We start from the raw sequence: 16,755 nt of genomic DNA, 5'->3' as shown, positions 1-16,755 counted from the left end.
GATATCCATCTTGTTTTGTTTGATTTTTTTTTTTTTTTCAAGGAAAAAAAAATTGAAGTCAATGAACTTGAAAATAATTGTATGAACACAACCAAAATACCTGAAGGTGAATTTTTTCTCCAAAAACACTCAATTACTCAAAAGGTGTCGATCTAACCTGCTTATGAGTGGAAATATATTAATTAAATCTCTCCAGCTCCTGGCTGGCTCGCCAAGTTTTTACAGTGTAACCCACGTGACAGGTAAGTAACACTAGGCCAGAACACTCTAGGCTTGTAAGAGGGAGTGAAGAATAAGAATCGACACCGATTGAGTAAGAGCAAACGCAGAGGTAAGTTTCAAAGATGTCACTTGTATTAACACATGAATAATAAACAGTTTTACAAATATGGCCGGCCTTCAGTTTTCCTATTTAAAGTGTCTCTTGTAAATCGGGTGCACCCTTCAAAAAAAAAATAAAATGTCTCTTGTTTTCCCAAGGAGAAAAAAAAAGAAATAAAGTTGTCCCCTTTATTCACTCTGAGTCTTTCTCAGTCCTACCACACTGACAGGACGACGACAAGGAGGGAAAGAGGGTCCTCTTCAGTCCAATCCAGATGTTCACATGGGTGGCTCGCCATCTCCCATTTGGGAGAGCATCCAGAATCCAGGGTTTTCCAAAAAACCCAGCCTGTATAGCACAACAGGGCTTAGTTAAATCTATTAGCTTCTCTTTTCTTTTATTGTACAGTTTATATCATCCAATTATAATCAATTTCAATTTGTAATGTAACTTTCACTGTCAACTTATTGCAAGATAACCGCTGCATTACAGTGTCAGCATATGAAGTGTCTTCACTGCTTTTCTCTTAGTGAAAACAAAATAACTGAACAACATCCACATGTAAAAATGATTGTTAAACCACTCACAATTAAACAATAAATACCCACGATGGATTAGAGCAGGTAAAATAACAATCTTGAAATATCCTGGGCCTGTGTGTAATGGCACCATTGTACACAGAAGAATTAAGTTTTTTTTTTCCACACACACAAATGCACACAGTTGCGCGGTTTTCTCTTTTTTTTTTCCATAACAAAGTAACGGCAACATGTGAGCTCAGGTCTCGCTCGGTGGCTAGCACACCACGAGGATGCTAACTCGCGGAGCTACTCACTAATCACCCGCACTTCACGGCACTCACCGGGAAAGAAAATAATTGAAACAGGTAAGGTTCCCAGGGTCGCTCCTCCGTGGTCCTCCAGACGCTCAGGTATCGGCCCAAAACAGTTCCCTTTCCTCCACAGTTCCTCAGAATGCACAATAGCAAGTATTTCCGGACTTTTCCAATTCCAACTTCTGTCTCTGTTCTCGTGCTCCACAGCTCAGTGCTCTGCACGCGTGTGTCTGCGCGTCTCTCTAACCCGCAGCAAGGGGTGGGACATGAGCCGGTCTCTCCAATAGAAGTTCAACTACACTTCCATGAGCGAATGGGATTTCTTTCCTCTCACAGAAACATTGTTAAGCGGACAGAGTAGACCTCTGGGATTAAATTAATAAATATAAAAAAAATAAATATAAGATGAAATAAATACAACCATTAGTAAATGAATTAGACTATGTTCAATGAAAAAAAAAATAGGAAAACAAAATATTTATAACCCTTATAAAATATTTTTCTTCTACTGAGGTAAGTAACAGGTTCTTGTTCTTTTTTCTAACAGGTTACACTTTCAACCAGCCATCCAAGGCCAGTACAGGGAGCCAAATTTGATAACAGCATTTGTTTTGGTTCAGGCCAGAGCTGTTTCGTCTGCCTTGAGTCTATCAGTGGTCCCACTGGTGACTCCAATCATCCGAATTGTGGGTCAATTTCCATCCAGCCGAGCCAACAACTTCTCCAGGTTGGTGACCACCTTACGTACAAGCTCAGAAATCACAACCAGTTTGTCATCCAGAGCTTGAATAGCCTCCACTTTATTATTTAGCTCCTGCAACGCCAAAGTCTGATTGTTCATAGCTCGGCACACACCAGCACAGAAATCCGGCAGCTTGCCAGTGACCGCCAACAGTGTCCGAATTTTGCAATATACCAGGAAACCGCCCGCTCCAAACAGCAGAAACCCAGTTATCATGAATCCGAATGTATAGATGTCTTCAGCGTCCTCAACAGAAAGGATCGACAGACACATGACTTTCCACACTCCCCAGGAATCCATCACATATCCAGCCGAAAACGTTCTGCCAGGACAAGCAGGCTCCCCTACACCTGCAGAGAGAGGCTCAGAGATGACAGGACAGTAGCAGGGCAGAGTGGGAGAGGGAGGGAAAAGAGAAGCGTCTGCCTTGGTTGAGAGCAGGAAGAAGAAAAATTCCTTATTATCTAATTCAGTCTTTTTACATCCTGGTCTATGGGGACACCTGTCCTGCATGTTTTGGAGGTTTCCAACTCCAGCACACCTGATTCAGATTAATCAAACTGCTCATTAAGGTCTTTCCTAACGAGACATTCATGTGGTTGAGGTCTGTTAATGTATGGAAACTTAAAAAATATGCAGGGTAGGGATCTCTGAGGACCAGGATTGTGAAACATTGATTTAAATATTACATAAAGTTTTGGTTTGCTGTATCAATTTTCTTATGTCTGTTTATAATCTTTTTATGTTTTTGCAGGTTTCATTAAATCCGACCTTGAACCCAAAGAGGAACCACAACAACACCATGGAACAGTGATCTATATCCTTTCAGGATTGGGCTGCATGTTGGTCTGTTCTTTCTTAGCCATAAAACTCTTTTCTGCTCTTCGCAAACATCAGTTATAGTAAGCTATACAACATAATTTAATCATTTCTCTTCATTTCATGAATGTAATGCTATGTTTTGATGTCAGTATGGCTGATCTTGTTTGAAATGATATTTGTTCTGAAGATGAGAATAAAACATATATATAGGCAACAACAGCTGCTCTGTTAAGACCCAGTGGGCCGTTAGAGATGGGAACACAATCCGATCCCAGAGTCTCAACATCATCTTCCAGTGAAGCTGAGCCTTCCTATGAGAATGTGGAAATGCCTCAACCCAGAGAGATCAGCATCCCAATAGAGCAGCAGTTCTCCTGGGAAAGTAAGGGAGCAAATACTGTCTATAGTGTACCAAGACGAAAAAACTCTCGATTCAAGACTCACAGTGGTGAAGAATCAGCGAGACACAGGAACACACAAGAGTCTGTCACCCTGGATGCGACACGACACCCAACACAAACTGAAACGGTGTACTGTTTGTTGGAGAAGCCAAAAGATGTAAGGTCACAGCACCTCCAAGAGTCCTGAAAGTCAAAAGTCATGAACACGGAGAGGTGAAAGTAAGCTGATACAGTCTGGTACTAAGTACCGCTAAAAGATTTGCTTGCAGTAGGCAGTAGTGATGTGCCATGTGCGAAACAGAGGTGCCTCTGAGAGGCGATGCTTTGTAGTGAAACAGAAGAGCGGCTCCCATCGAGTGAGAGCTAGAGATGTGACGTTCATGAACAAATTGATTCTTTTGAACGCCTCTTTTAAATGAACAATGGGAACTGAGTCACAGCTGTTCATTTGTGAGCCATTCTTTTAATATACAAATTTTCCACACTGCCTTCATCACATTTGTGACATCATAGAAGTCTGATGTCCAACACGCTCCATTCATGTGAAGCATCTATGGACAGAGAGTATTATTCAGAAACAAATGCTGAGTTCTATCCAAAACATTTACAAGAATTTGCACTGACACCACAGCTTTATCCTTTTTTATCTATATTTTTCCTATATTTTTTTTTAATCCTGTATATTAGATTTTATATAGGTACATATTTTGATTGTTTGTCATTCTTGTATATTGTGAAATTTTGTAAGATATTGTAAGAACGAGCCAGTCTTTTGAATAGCTCTTTGAAGGAACAGCTCCTCAAGATCTGGCTCCCTTCAAAGAGCCATAAATCCCATCTCTAGTGGGAGCCGACTCCCAGCTTTTCCTGTTGGCTCAGTTAGCTCTTAGCTACAGGCACCTCAAAGTTTGATAGGTGGCAATCATCTACACCCACCTTTACAATCTCCCTCTCAGCTCCACCTCTTTGCCCATTTTTGGATTTTCCAGGAATGACGACACACGTGATGCTGCCAAAATGGCGACGGTGGGAAACGCCCAATGAGCTTCAGTTCAGCTCTTCAGAAACCTACGTTTGACGTCACGGAGGCTCCGTCCATCTTTTATAAACAGTCAATGTTCTAGATGAACATTCAAATAAAATTACAAACGACTAGTACAGGGTTATTCTCTTCTCTCATCAAAAGGTTCAATACAACAGTCAAAACATGACTCCTTTATTAATGATGGCATTATGTCGATATAAACAACATGACATCATTTTGTCATCAAATCATTTAGATATCAGTTCACTGTGGTACATATAATACACCAACACCAATATTCTCTGCTAAAGTATGTGTGTTTCACACAAACCACTCCCTCTCTCTCATGTCCTGTCTCTTGTCTCCATCTATTCTTTCCTGTTCTTTTTTGCTCTCTACTTCCCTCTGAACATCCTGACTCCTCCCACATCTCTCCTGTTAAAGTGTATTAAAAACATTTAAATTAATGTATCTACACCTTCCTTAGTTTGTCTTTATCTGGAGTAATAAAAGTCTACACTGAAAAGATTGAGGCCCTTAGATTTTGTATGTTTTGAACAACATGGGGACATACACCTCGTCCATCCGTTCGTCCGTTCGTCTTCTATACCAGCTTAATTCAATTCAGAATTCCATTAGCAGCCACTGGGTGAGAAGTGGGGTACACCCTGGACAGGTCAACACAAATCTCAATGATTACATCAGTGGTATAAATTTTCTTCACCTCATGAAGGATTAATATAGTTCATTTTATGTCTTGATAAACCTGTTAGAAATAAATTAATGATATGACAGCTGTTTTTTACAATTCTGGATTATCTGCAACATGTGAAAACACATAATGCACAATGCATTGTACTTCAGTCACTTTATGAGCAGAAACATTGCACTAAAACAAAAAAGAAAAAAACTAACACATCTTTTACAGTTTGCCAGATTTTATCTGCTATAAACACACTAGCTCTGAGCTGAATGTGATGCATGAGGTCATTCTTGTACTGACACCTCCTTGTATGTGGTGAAGAACTGGAAAGTTGGCCTGTTAGTTTGTTATCAGGCCCTAGAAGCCTAATAATGTTTGACACAACAAAACCTTTTATTTAACAATTTACCATTTATTTATTTAACATAACTTAGTAAACAGCGAGCATGTTCACCCCTAATGTGCTCATATAGATCATGTATGTAGTTGTACTAACTACAAACACAGACACAACTGAAAACCATTGATTAGTAGATCCAAGTCTCAAATGTGATCAGATTCTATACTTTACTTAAGCTGAAGCTGCCTGAGCAGCAGCTAACTGTTGTTTCTTCTTTCTGTGCATGTTTGTTGGAGCTATTCATCCATCCATCCATCCATTCATCCATCCATCTCAGAAGACTGGGGTGTTTATCGGCAGCCATTGAGTGAGAAGTGGGGTACACCCTGGACAGGTTAACACAAATTTCAATGATTACATCAGTGGTATAAAGTTTGGTACTTTTGTTATAATGTAGATCACCTCATGAAGGATTAATATAGTTCATTTTATGTCTTGATAAACCTGTTTGAAATAAGTTAACGATATGACAGCTTTTTTTTTTTTTTTTTTTTTTAAACGTGTTTGTACAGTAGAATTCAGCAGTTCATGCCTCTACTGGATTATCTGCAGCATTTTTTCACACTGAGCTCATGTTTCCTTTCTGTGCTGCAGGATTAAAATGGGGAAGTAGAAGTTTCAAGAGAAACGGGCTGCTTTCTGCACATCATACTGTATTTACTCCTGACTGACTAACTGAAAACACATAATGCACATTGCATTATACTTCAGTCACTTCATGAGCTCTTCAGAATCATTGCACTAAAACAAAGAAAAAAACTGAAGCACATCTTTCACAGTTGGACACATTTTATCTGCTATAAACACACTAGCTCTGAACTGAATGTGATGCATGAGGTCATTCTTGCACTCACACCTCCTTGTATGTGGTGAAGAACTGGAAAGTTGGCCTGTCAGTTTGTTCTCAGGCCCTAGAAGCCTAAAAAAGTTTGACACACACACACACACACACACACACACACACACACACACACACACACACACACACACACACACACACACACACACATACACACACACACACACACACACACACATAAAAAACAGCTTTTATTAGTTAATTCAATGTTCTTCACTTCACCTGTCAGAGTTTTTAACTTTGGCTCTAAATGCTGTCTTTATGAAACAAAAATGTTTAGCTTCAGCTCAGTGACACATTCAGTCAACGGTTTGGGGTCTAAACCACAATCCCACCACAATGTGAGAACATCTGCAGACTGTAGCATCAAGACAAGGAAACATTGAATTGAACTAAACATGACAAATGTAGAGATAAAGATTTTGAAACCAATTTCAGGCAGGTTGGACACTTTATACATCCATATGAGAGTTTTTATCTATATATAGATCTGATCTACTGATGCACTAGAGGAATGATGTGTGGGTGTTGCAGAGGGAAATAACAAATAGAGCTCTGAGATGGAGAAAACCACAGTGGGTAGCAGACAAAAGCACAAGATATTTATAACAACTGTGGTTAGGCTGAACGACTTTAACTGTTTTCTGTGGGGGTGAATGAGCTGCTGTGGTGCTACTTCCTACTCTGTGGGGCTCAGAGTAAAGTTCAGGACTGACCTGGATCCTCTGATCAGCTTCTGTTCAGTTCTTTCCTGCCCTGTTCTGTACATTCACCACCCCAGCAGACCACACAGATGTTATGCATGGACCTCACAGAGACAGAAGACAAGTAACATAACTTTATTAGAACTTGGAATAAACAGGGATCGTCATACTTAGGCAGGTAGTGGAAGGGCTGGTACGACATCCAAGGAAGGGGAACAGGAGAAGAAATGGGTCCATGAGGGTAAGAGCATCAAGGTCTGACCAGAAGTGAGTGTGGTGCCGGGGAACATAAGGACTGGTGAGTCAATGGGAGACAGGTGTGAGTGATTAGAGGAGATTGACTGTAGTGCAGAGCTGGAGTGAATGGGGCAGAGTGAGAGGATTAGGGACAGGTGTGGATGATTAGGGGAGTGATTGCAGTAAAATGGCAGGACAGGCATTGGCTTGATCAGATAAGGGCGTGACAAAAGTAATACATGCTGATGCTAGCACAGTGTTGTATGTTTTCAGCAGTGACTTCCTAACTCCAAAAGACCTCGGCCTTCTCAGCTAGTGGAGATGAGTTTGGCCTTTCTTGTATAGAGCATCTGTGGTGGGTCAGTCCAGTTTATTGTTGAGGTGAACACCCAGTCGGTGGTACTCCTTTACCACATCAGTGTCAAGTCCCTGAATGTTTACAGGTGTGTTGCAGACTAATTTTTCACAATTTCTTTTGTCTGGTGGTTTATGTGTAGGTGGTTAAATATGCACCATTTTCCAATTCTCCTCAGACACTCATCAGACAATGGTGCATGATGAGAAATTGGTGAATAGAAAACTTGTAAGCGGAATAAAATGGTTTGCATGATATTCTTTAATGATGGAAGATTAGATTTGAGCTAAAGTCAAAACGTATATTCACATTAAATAAAAAAGGCAGCCACGCTGCTTCATTGAAGTAAAGAGAAACACAAACACAGATTTACTGAATGTAACAGAGACACAACAAAAGGAATAAAAGTCGACAGTAACAAAGATGGAGGTCTGTAACAGGGATGGAGAGCTGGTTGGATACAGTGCGTGTGATTGGGGGATGAATGAGAGGTGAACAGTTGAGTGTAAAAGTTTAGGAGCCTAAAACTGGTGAGAAAGGTACAACTGACCACTTTATTAACTTTACGTTTGAAGAAGTGGATGCCGATGCAGTTTCTAGACTGATGTGATCCAACAGGAGATTTCTGTACTGGATAAAATTTAGATTATTTTAGTGCACTGGAAGTCTAAAAACAGTTTTCTTTGCGATGCATAAGGCCGTGAGGACCATGTGTGCTTTGCTAGTGTCTATATTGATGTCACTTAGGTCACCCAGTAAACAAAGTTTAGGACATGGAGGAATGTTACATCTAACCCATGTTGATAAATCCTCACAAACCTTGTTCCAGAACTTTTGGACAGGTGCACACAGTGTAGTCTGCTCTCCTTCTAGCTCTCTCCCCTCCCACCGGGGGCTTCTTCAGGGTGGGTGGGGGCACTGTGCCTTGGGCCCGACCAGGATATGTGTGTGCAACCTGGGGCTCTCTGGTCCCCTGGTGTGGTGGCGTGGGCTGCCGGGGGTGGATGGGCATCCACGGCACTGGTGCATTGGGCTCTTGGCCTTTGCCCTTCTGCCCTTGGGTGGTCCTGGAGGCAGGGGCACCTACAGTGCTAGCTGAGGAGTTGGCTGCCTGGGAGAGCGATCTCTCTCCCGGCTGTGCCCCTCCCCGAGCCCTTCTCCTCCTCCGCGACCCCTGCAGACATGTTCTTGTCCCTGGTTTTGCCTGGGGCGGTCTGGCCCCGTCGGGTTCCTGGACAGGGTTCTGCTGGGGAGAATGAGTAGCCATTGGGCCTGTGGGGTGTCTCTCCTCTGTACGGCCCGCGCCACAGTGCCCGGCACCCGCTGGGCCTGCTCACCATTGCCCTGTGCTGCCCGGTGCCCCTGCCCATCGCGCCGGGGGGCTCCAGTCTGGGGGCCCTCTGCTCTGGTCTGAGTGGGCCACTGCTCTGTCTGCTTTGGCCCTCCTGGGCTTGGTGCTCTGTGGACCTGCTGGGCCTTTGGGGCCTCGGGCTCTCCCCGTCCCCCACTGATGCTTCGGGATGCGACGTGATCACGGCCCCTTTGCAAGCATACATTTCTTCCTTGTTGCTCGGCCTTACAAACAAATGCTCACAAACATGCTTGTCTCTCCATCTGCTTCGGACAAGATGTTGCTGATGTTTGTGTGTTGGTACGTTTCTCTGCAGGTACGTTTGATGACTACTTTTTCATATAATTTTTTTATTTTCTTTATGTATCATGTAGTACTGTGGTAGTTTATATTGTTTTTTTGCGGTGTGTTTTAGTCAGCCTAGACAACAGTTATTTACACATTTTAATCCTACCCCCCCCCCCCCCTGTTTTTTTTACTTCACTCTTCCTCTATCTCCCTGTCAGATTCGACACTGACATATAAAGACTAAAGAAAATAAGATTACTATAAAAATAATAAAAATATCAAGGGCAGCCATGTATATAACATGCCTCCCTTGGTAGAGCAAATCTGTCAAGCAAGGTATGGCACACAGACCACCGTTCTGTATGTTAGGATGCTGGAGAAGGCAGGGTAAAAAAAACAAATAAGAGAAGAAGTGGATGCGCAGAGGAGCAGAAAATATAAACATACTCGAGCAAACTGTCATGTGAAAAAACAAACAGCACAACTGCATAAATAACTACACATCCGCACAACACGTCCCATACCAATAGACATTGCAATATTTCTTTAGTGATTATATTAATTAAGACTTTGCACAGACTTCTGTACATGAAAACAGCTAAAATGTTTCTGCAGTGGACAGGAAATGTAACCATGACAACCACCTGCTGCGGTCAAAACTACCAACGCTGTCTGAGCTCAGTGTGAAAGGGAAGGAAATGGAGGGGGTTTTTGTTTAAGAAGACGAGTTAGAAAGACATTAGTCTCACATGTATGTCAGATGTAACGTCTCCTTCATCATTACTGTTGATGCACATTAGAAGACTTTCTGACTGGCTGTGCAGCAGGACTGGATGTGATGATGGATCACTCTTTTCTCTGTGTGCTGGGGTTATTCTGTAAGTACATCACTGACTTTCTGTCTGCAGATTATAGAAAATATTTCTATATAGTGAGAAAGACTGTGTATCATTGGTTTAATGTGTTTCTCTGACACCAACCAAACCGAACCAAACTCCTCAGTTGAAACGAGGCTTTACATGCCGTCCACATGCGAGTTGCTTCAATCTTCAACTGTGCTACATGTGAGGGTGCTTTTCACAGCAAGGGAGCTTTTTTCGGCTCAACACTTATTGCTCTCGACTTCCATAAAAACATTATTTCAGACAGTATGCAGAAACTGTTCTGATGAGTTTCTGCCATCAGTATAGACGCTGAAGTGAAGACCAGTTAATGATATTCAGTCTAATTCTTCAAACAAACTGAAAGGGAAGATTTAAAACTTACAGTCAAAGGAGTTGATGATAATGTGGAGAGATTCTGAACAAAAACACAACTGAGAAAAGACCAGTCGGATATAAATTGTGGAATTTAAAATGTAATCTCATGAAAATAAATCATTTTCTTTATGTTTAAATAGTATTGAATAATATCTTTAAGTAGCCTCTTACAGTCATAGCACCTGCACATATTTTTGTCATCCAACACTGAAACAAGGTGCAAATTTAGAGCCAGCAGAACCTCAGTTGTTTTAAACATCATGGTCTAGTGTCGCCACTTTGTGGTAAAAAATGGATATGAATTCACACAAAGCACAAGCAGACCAGAGAATTTGATGCCCAGGGACCACCAGCTCAGGATCTCCAGGCATCACGAGTGTCATGCAGGTTTTAGATCAGGGATCTAACAAACATACATTACGTCATTATCTAATTCAAACTTCCTTCATTCTTGTTATTATAGGAGCTGTGCCTCTCAGTTTTGTGCAGGCATCAGATCCACTATATTCTTGCAAAATATCTCTAGTTTTGTGTTTATTTGTTTGAGCAACACAAAATCTCTTAATTTTTTTTTGACCTTATGTTTCCATGAAATATGAGTATTGGGCTTCTCTTTTACATGTTCCTGGGTGTTCAGATTTGATGGAATCTCTGTTTATCTTTTTTCCCGTTTTGTTTCGTAAAACATTTTAACGCGCGTGTTTGTGTGTGTGTGTGTTTAAGATTTACTTCCCTATCACACCTGGGCCCCCTTTCAGGAAGCAGGTTTAGTAAAAACTCTGAGTTATGGGAATCTGGGTTTTCGGTTTCTTAAAGCGAGTTCAGTGTAACTCTGTTACGACGAGTCAAACAGATATGGTTTTTTAACCCCAATGTGCAGACACAGACCAACCAGAAGGCAGAGGATGAATCAAATAGAAAAGAGTTTTTAATAAAAGTTGTAGCTGAATCTGGAAACAGTCAAATCCAAGTTCAGGTGACCGCAGTGGTTCGCAGCCGACCAGACAGATCAGGCGGGCAGGCAGAGCATGGCATGGAGCCGGTAGGAGCTGGAGATGAGTGAGCGGATCAAAGCTGGGAAAACAATCCAAGAAGTTGCCAAGGCAGACAGGGCTGGCAGGATCCGTAGCACCAAGAGCCTAAGCATAAGACAGATGTTGTTAGTTATAACTAACGACATTTGAGAGGCCACGATATACCAGATGGGTAACTGGACGATCCAGCGAGGAATGTAGAATGATCCGGTGTATAAGTACTGTGGTGGCTTAAATGATGGGTGAGATCCTGGTGTGGAGATCAGCCCAGGTGAGGGGATTGCTGCCTTGGAATATTCTGGTAACCCTCCTGGCCAGGAACAGACATGACACACAAAACAGACAGAGGGAGGCAAACGCATACGCCAGGGCAATCAGAGAACACACACACAGGGGAGACAGACAGAAACCCTAACAAACTCTGAGTCAGTTACTGTGGCAACAGACTCCGTGAAGCTAACCTGCTCGCTGGCAGGTTTTCTTCAACTAATCCTGAGTTTCTCCTTCTCTTTAGCTGCAGCCTGCAGACTGAAGGGAGTGTCAGACAAGGCATGTCCATTTTGTTGAAGAGCCAGTTGACATCAAAGCACAGTTACTCCACAGATATCTATGTCTGGAATGAGTGATCAGACCCCACTTGGCTGTTTTATTCTTCCCTCGTGATTATTTGTTTGAGCATCAACGTTTTTCTGCACAATCGATCATGTATCTGAACAATATTCTCAGCCCTCATATTTTTATATGACACATCGTGGACATGCTCTCAGTTCGGAGCAAATTCTTTCAGTTGCACTTCATTTTTTTTGCCAACGGGAGTTTTCTTTATAACATCAGTGACGCTGAACATATTTCAAAAGCAACAGTCTGTTGGGCTGTGAGAACTGTCAGTCTTACGCACTGCAATGTTTGTGGTTTTCCAAAGTCAGTTACAGCTACTGCAGCTTCCTGTTCTGTACTTTGAATATCATATGTGATGCAGCCCACATCATCAGTAATGTGGAAGCAAAGTGGCCTGGGTCTGTGCACAACTCTCGAGTCTGTCGTGAGTGTAAACTGAGTGCTAGATTTGCCTGTGGTAAGTTATGTACATTAAAATCAATTTTTTTTTTGACCTATCACATTTATATTTTATCCTGTATTATAGGAGAGTTTGATGGTTACCTGCTAGGTGACAGAGGGTACCCCTGCCAGTCTTATTTGCTGACCCCTTACCCTGATTCTGAGCCCGGCCTGCAGCATTGTTACAACTTAGCTCACTGCAGGACTCAAACCAGGGTAACTATTGGGATGCTTAAGGCCTGCTTCCAGTACCTTCGTAGGCTCAGAGTCACCCCAGACAGGGCATGTGGCATTATTGTGGCATGTGTCATTCTCCACTACATTGCCACAATGTACGGACGCCCTGATCTCTTGCTGATTGTACATAAACAACAGCTGGTGTACAGACACAGTGACAGTGAACAATCAATGCTCCACAGACCTGGAGTTTGTAATGGTTAAATGCATGCCTGTGTATCTTCCGAGGGAGCTAACAGTGGTGTTTGTGATAGTTATGGTAAATGGTAAATGGACTTGTACTTATATAGCACTTTTCCAGTCAGTTTGACCCCTCAAAGCGCTTTACACTACATATCACATTCATCAATTCACACACACATTCACACCTCGATAGGCACATCAGGAGGCAACGTGGGGTTAAGTGTCTGGCCCAAGGACACTTGCACATGTAGTCAGTGGAAGACTGGAATCGATCCACCTACCTTCTAGTTGGAGGACATTTCAATTTACTGGAGAATAAATGCCAACACAATATTTTAACAACATATTTTTGGGAGACTTTTCCAGTAATAACTAATAATAATATTTTCTGCAAATATAAATAAATATGAGTGAAGTCTGATTATTTGACTTTATTATGCTGGTTTTTCAAAACAAACCTCAAAGTTCATGTGGCAGAGATTAAAACTGCAATACTGTTTTATTTATTAATTAACCTCAATTGTTTGTTCTTTCTGTAGTTCTTCGAGCTGCAGCAGCAAAGCAAAGACAATCATTGTATGAAACTACTGTATGTAACTCTGTTATCAAATATCAGACATGTTCAGTATCTTCTGTGTTTATGATGCAACATTTCATTTATCCTCTTTATTTAAGCTCAAGCTGCTCATTTCACATCTTTTAGGCACTTGGTAACATATTAGTTAGTTACACTTTAATGCAGCGTTTCTCAATCCATGCCCTGCATGTTTTAGAGGTTACCCTATGTCAACACACCTGCATGAAATGAACGGATCGTTAACAGAATTTAAAAGAACTTACAAAGCTCATTAATCTGAATGTGTGTGTTGGAGTACAAACATGGCAGACATGAGCCATGAGGACCTGGATTGAGAAACACTGCTTTAATGTATGCAGATATGTGAATGCAGCAGAACTGGAAATATGCATCATTATTTAATATGATATGATCAATCCTCCATTTATATTCATTTCACCTGGTTAGAGGTCATGTTTCTTTCTTAAAATGTATTTTTCTGTGTTCATCTATATTTATGACAATTTTATTCTTATATAAAATAACTTTTAGCAGAAAAAAAAAACTTTTTATTTGCCTTTTTACATGTGTGCTGGTGTGTAATATTTTTAAAAAATGTGCAAATAAAAAATGAAGCACATAGTTTTTTACGGATTAAGATAAATTATGAATTCAGATCACTTTGGTTTTTTAAAATGTTGGAGCTTTAATAAGTTCCTATTTTTAATAGTAATTAACTAAATTGTTTCCATGTGTTGATTTCTTAATTTGTATTAGCATTAGTTACCATGGTGATAAATCCTAGTAAGCAGTGAACCAGCATCCTGATGTAAATATCTGAGCTGAGCTTGAAGTTTCATCATTAAATCACAAACACACCAGTTCTACTCTGTAGTTGTACAGGCCCACAGTAAGGACCAAAACTTTTCTTCTGTTTTCTAACAAACCTTCAAACTGAAGGAAGTTGTTCTTGTATTTATACATGTCGGTGGATGAACTCACATTTAGTCATCTCAGGGATAATAAGAACCATCATCTGACTGAGGTAATGAGCATATTGCAAAAGAAAAGAGTTTCATGTTGCAGTCAGGAAACAGTGACAGACAGAAGCTCTTCAGACATCCACAATGTCACATCATGAATCATCATTTTACACATTTACTGAGTTATTTATTTTTTACATTGTGATTTGAGTTTTTCTGTATTTCTTGCTTGTGTGCATGTGGTTGTTATGATGTTGTTTAAGATATACTATCTATGAGATCACGTAGAAACCTTTAAATAAGAATCCAACACGTTTCAGGATCAGCAGGACAGGAAGTGTAGACACACACTAAACCATGCTGTGTTTAAAGGAAGGAAGCTTTGTGTTAAAGCAAGTTAACAAAGAGAGAAGTTAGAAAAATCCCACATTTATTATTTACACTACTCATGTTTTAACTTTGGTTTCTCTGCTGGTCTTGACTTCTCTCATGGTTTACTTTCATTTTTCTGTCTTTGTAAAAGGAATTTGTCAGAAGTGTGAGGATTAGTTGAGAGGATGGGACTCATTTTATTCTGTGTGCTGGATTTATTCTGTAAATATGACATGAGGACTTCTTCTGTTTAAATCATGGATATTAAGGAAACTGGATCAGATGAAATTAGGTATCAGTCATTTTCACCAGTGTCTGAGAATCTGAATGAAGAATTTGGGTGTTTTGTAGATGGGATTTTGTAATTTAAGTTAAATATCTGAGTTAGAATTTATGTTTTTTACCATTATATGTGCTTATGTTGTACTTTAAACAACTCTGGTTGCAAATGTTGATCCTTTGTTCATTTCTGTTGTTTCTACCTGGATTGCAGGGCTGTATACACTCCTCTGCACTGGACACACTCAAGGTGACACACTTTAGTTTTTCAGTTATTTTCTTTGTAAATGAATCTCAGCCTGTTGCCTCACTGTTAGACACAAGCTGACTTTTTTGTGGATTATCAGATAATTTCATTGTATATATCTACACAGTGTGTCGGCTGGCAAAGTGTACGCAGGTGTTAAACATTTGTTGTTGTTTTCTAGGAGCTGTTCTGACCATTGATCCTAACGGGTCGACTTTTTATACTGGAGAGTCTGTTACCTTCATATGTGACATGAAGGAAGGAACAAACACTGACTGGGAATACACAATCCTCAAGGATGGTGGACAAATTTCCTCCTACTCAAATTCACGCTACACATTAACACCTTTACATATAAGTTTTGAAGGTGAATACCAGTGCTGTGGTCGTCTGAAGACTTCAAATGATTCAAAGTGCAGTAATAAGATCTTTTTAAATGTTCGGGGTAAGTCCTCTGTTTTTTCAACATGACTAATTTTACTGTGACTAACATTTTTTAAGCTGTACATATGCACATCTTTCTTTACATGAACTTTAAATGTAAGTGTATTTATACATTTTGTTAGGAAATCATGAAACTTGAGGATCAAACATGATTTAAAAATGGTTTTTAAAGAAAGTGGCACGTTTCTGTTGTGTTTAGTTGATTCATGAAAACTGAATCAGAAAAAAAAAGCATTGTTAATATTTTCTGTTTCATGTCTTTGTAAATTGTTTGTGTTTTTGGACGATACAACAGATAAACCCAGAGCAGAAGTGACAGCAGGAACAACAACCATATCAGTAGGAGGCAGCGTGACACTGAGCTGCTCTGTGGACAACTCTGCTGGATGGAAATACCAGTGGTTCATACGAACCTCACACACTTCTGAATATCACTTTAAAACTAATGATGAACAAAACAGAACCATCAGTGTGTCACAGGGAGGAATCTACAGGTGTAGAGGAGAGAGAGGAGATCCAGCCTTTTACTCTGATATGAGTAATGATGCCAGTATTAATATAATCTGTGAGTTCTATTATTTTATATAAAAACAAATTATTTTATATGAAAGTTACATGTAATATTTTGTGATGATATTTCTGTTTGTGTTTTTCTGTTCATATCTATGGAAACAGTTTCCAACCAGGTTGTTGTAACACGACAACCTGACTGGCCTCAGATTTTCAGTGGAGAGAAAATCACTCTGACATGTGAGATCCAGGGAGGAGAAACCACTGAGTGGATGTGTGTATGGAGAAATCTTGGGTCAATTATACCGCAGATTTCCAGTAAACAGTTTACATTCACTGTTTCTGAGCTCAGCAGTGGAGACTACCAGTGTCAGTGTAAATGCAGAGATGACTCATATTCTTCAACAAAGTGGAGTGAAGCCATCAGACTGTCAGTATCAGGTCAGTCATGTTTGCTGTGTGTTCTGTCCAGATTAACAAGCAAACTGTCACATAGAAAAGAAACAAAGGAACTTAATTTGGCACAAGACTGTCGATAACCAGCAGGGA

The 16,755-nt window shown here is 40.5% G+C and overlaps 1 protein-coding gene and 1 long non-coding RNA gene across 2 annotated transcripts in view; both read left to right on the top strand.

The window, feature by feature from the left end:
* The window catches only part of LOC121639980 (titin-like), a 618,411-nt gene that overhangs the window by 104,818 nt on the left and 496,838 nt on the right, over positions 1-16,755 (top strand). The gene's annotated exons all lie outside the window — the stretch shown is intronic.
* LOC121640086 lies at positions 9,804-15,577 on the top strand. The gene is made up of 4 exons (XR_006010340.1): positions 9,804-9,921; positions 14,878-14,948; positions 15,220-15,255; positions 15,434-15,577. It is a non-coding gene; the product is annotated as an uncharacterized LOC121640086 (long non-coding RNA).

This window comes from Melanotaenia boesemani, chromosome 5 (assembly GCF_017639745.1).
Source record: "Melanotaenia boesemani isolate fMelBoe1 chromosome 5, fMelBoe1.pri, whole genome shotgun sequence".
NCBI lineage: Eukaryota > Metazoa > Chordata > Actinopteri > Atheriniformes > Melanotaeniidae > Melanotaenia > Melanotaenia boesemani.
This window is presented reverse-complemented; position numbering and strand designations above follow the sequence as displayed.